This window comes from Ptiloglossa arizonensis, unplaced genomic scaffold (genome assembly GCF_051014685.1).
Source record: "Ptiloglossa arizonensis isolate GNS036 unplaced genomic scaffold, iyPtiAriz1_principal scaffold0179, whole genome shotgun sequence".
Lineage (NCBI taxonomy): Eukaryota > Metazoa > Arthropoda > Insecta > Hymenoptera > Colletidae > Ptiloglossa > Ptiloglossa arizonensis.
This window is the reverse complement of record NW_027478549.1, coordinates 476979-480337: the sequence shown is the minus strand read 5'-3', so window position 1 is coordinate 480337 and position 3359 is coordinate 476979.

Sequence of the window (3359 nt, the reverse complement as noted above, 5' to 3'; positions counted from 1 at the left end):
AGGCCATAGTAGTTATTGGTTTCGAGAATCAGACTTGCGAAAATTTTGATGGCTTCTCAACCATTCCTTAACTTCAAACTCCCATATCTCGCGAACGGATTACCAACTCGAGAAATTCCAGTTGCATCTAAAAGCATAATCTCGCCCGATTACAATGGTATGTGTATTTTTGCCCTAGGCCATAGTAGTTATTGGTTTCGAGAATCAGACTTGCGAAAATTTTGATGGTTTCTCAACCATTCCTTAACTTCAAACTCCCATACCTCGCGAACGGATTGACGAACTCGAGAAATTCCTGTTGCATCTGAAAGTAGACACTCACCCGATTACAACGGTGTGTGTATTTTTGCCCTAGGCGATAGTAGTTATTGGTTTCGAGTATCAGACTTGCGAAAATTTTGATGGTTTCTCAACCATTCCTTAACTTCAAACTCCCATATCTCGCGAACGCACTGACGAACTCGAGAAATTCCTGCTGCATCTGAAAGTAGAAGCTCGCCCGATTACAACGGTATGTGTATTTTTGCCCAAGGCAATAGTAGTTATTGGTTTCGAGTATCAGACTTGCGAAAATTTTGATGGTTTCTCAACCATTCCTTAACTTCAAACTCCCATATCTCGCGAACGGATTGACGAACTCGAGAAATTCCTGTTGCATCTGAAGGTAGAAGATCGCCCGATTACAGTGGTATGTGTACTTTTCCCCTAGGCCATTCCAGTTATTGGTTTCGAGTATCAGACCAGCGAAAATTTTGATGGTTTCTCAACCATTCCTTAACTTCAAACTCCCATATCTCGCGAACGGATTACCAACTCGAGAAATTCCAGTTGCATCTAAAAGCATAATCTCGCCCGATTACAATGGTATGTGTATTTTTGCCCTAGGCCATAGTAGTTATTGGTTTCGAGAATCAGACTTGCGAAAATTTTGATGGCTTCTCAACCATTCCTTAACTTCAAACTCCCATATCTCGCGAACGGATTGACGAACTCGAGAATTTCCTGTTGCATCTGAAAGTAGAAACTCGCCCGATTACAACGGTATGTGTATTTTTGCCCTAGGCCATAGTAGTTATTGGTTTCGAGAATCAGACTTGCGAAAATTTTGATGGCTTCTCAACCATTCCTTAACTTCAAACTCCCATATCTCGCGAACGGATTGACGAACTCGAGAATTTCCTGTTGCATCTGAAAGTAGAAACTCGCCCGATTACAACGGTATGTGTATTTTTGCCCTAGGCGATAGTAGTTATTGGTTTCGAGTATCAGACTTGCGAAAATTTTGATGGTATCTCAACCATTCCTTAACTTCAAACTCCCATATCTCGCGAACGGTTTGACGAACTCGAGGAATTCCTATTGCATCTGAAAGCAGAAACTCGCCCGATTACAGTGGTATGTGTACTTTTCCCCTAGGCCATTCCAGTTATTGGTTTCGAGTATCAGATTTGCGAAAATTTTGATGGTTTCTCAACCATTCCTTAACTTCCAACTCCCATATCTCGCGAACGGATTGACGAACTCGAGAAATTCCTGTTGCATCTGAAGGTAGAAGATCGCCCGATTACTGTGGTATGTGTACTTTTCCCCTAGGCCATTCCAGTTATTGGTTTCGAGTATCAGACCAGCGAAAATTTTGATGGTTTCTCAACCATTCCTTAACTTCAAACTCCCATATCTCGTGAACGGATTGTCGAACTCGAGAAATTCCTACTGCATCTGAAAGCAGAAACTCGCCCGATTACAACGCTATGTGTATTTTTGCCCTAGGCAATAGTAGTTATTGGTTTCGAGTATCAGACTTGCGAAAATTTTGATGGTTTCTCAACCATTCCTTAACTACAAACTCCCATATCTCGCGAACGGATTGTCGAACACGAGAAATTCCTACTGCATCTGAAAGCAGAAACTCGCTCGATTACAACGGTATGTGTATTTTTGCCCTAGGCAATAGTAATTATTGGTTTCGAGTATCAGACTTGCGAAAATTTTGATGGTTTCTCAACCATTCCTTAACTACAAACTCCCATATCCCGCGAACGGATTACCAACTCGAGAAATTTCAGTTGCATCTAAAAGCATAATCTCGCCTGATTACAATGGTATGTGTATTTTTGCCCTAGGCCATAGTAGTTATTGGTTTCGAGAGTCAGACTTGCGAAAATTTTGATGGCTTCTCAACCATTCCTTAACTTCAAACTCCCATATCTCGCGAACGGATTACCAACTCGAGAAATTCCAGTTGCATCTAAAAGCATAATCTCGCCCGATTACAATGGTATGTGTATTTTTGCCCTAGGCCATAGTAGTTATTGGTTTCGAGAATCAGACTTGCGAAAATTTTGATGGTTTCTCAACCATTCCTTAACTTCAAACTCCCATACCTCGCGAACGGATTGACGAACTCGAGAAATTCCTGTTGCATCTGAAAGTAGACACTCACCCGATTACAACGGTGTGTGTATTTTTGCCCTAGGCATTAGTAGTTATTGGTTTCGAGTATCAGACTTGCGAAAATTTTGATGGTTTCTCAACCATTCCTTAACTTCAAATTCCCATATCTCGCGAACGGATTACCAACTCGAGAAATTCCAGTTGCATCTAAAAGCATAATCTCGCCCGATTACAATGGTATGTGTATTTTTGCCCTAGGCCATAGTAGTTATTGGTTTCGAGAATCAGACTTGCGAAAATTTTGATGGCTTCTCACCCATTCCTTAACTTCAAACTCCCATATCTCGCGAACGGATTGACGAACTCGAGAAATTCCTGTTGCATCTGAAATCAGAAGCTCGATCGATTACAACGGTATGTGTATTTTTGCCCTAGGCAATAGTAGTTATTGGTTTCGAGTATCAGACTTGCGAAAATTTTGATGGTTTCTCAACCATTCCCTAACTTTAAACTCCCATATCTCGCGAACGGATTACCAACTCGAGAAATTCCAGTTGCATCTAAAAGCATAATCTCGCCCGATTACAATGGTATGTGTATTTTTGCCCTAGGCCATAGCAGTTATTGGTTTCGAGTATCAGACTTGCGAAAATTTTGATGGTTTCTCAAGCATTCCTAAATTTCAAACTCCCATATCTCGCGAACGGATTGACGAACTCGAGAAATTCCTGTTGCATCTGAAAGTAGAAGATCGCCCGATTACAACGTAATGTGTATTTTTGCCCTAGGCATTTGTAGTTATTGGTTTCGAGTACCAGACTTGCGAAAATTTTGATGGTTTCTCAACCATTCCTTAACTTCAAACTCCCATATCTCGCGAACGGATTACCAACTCGAGAAATTCCAGTTGCATCTAAAAGCATAATCTCGCCCGATTACAATGGTATGTGTATTATTGCCCTAGG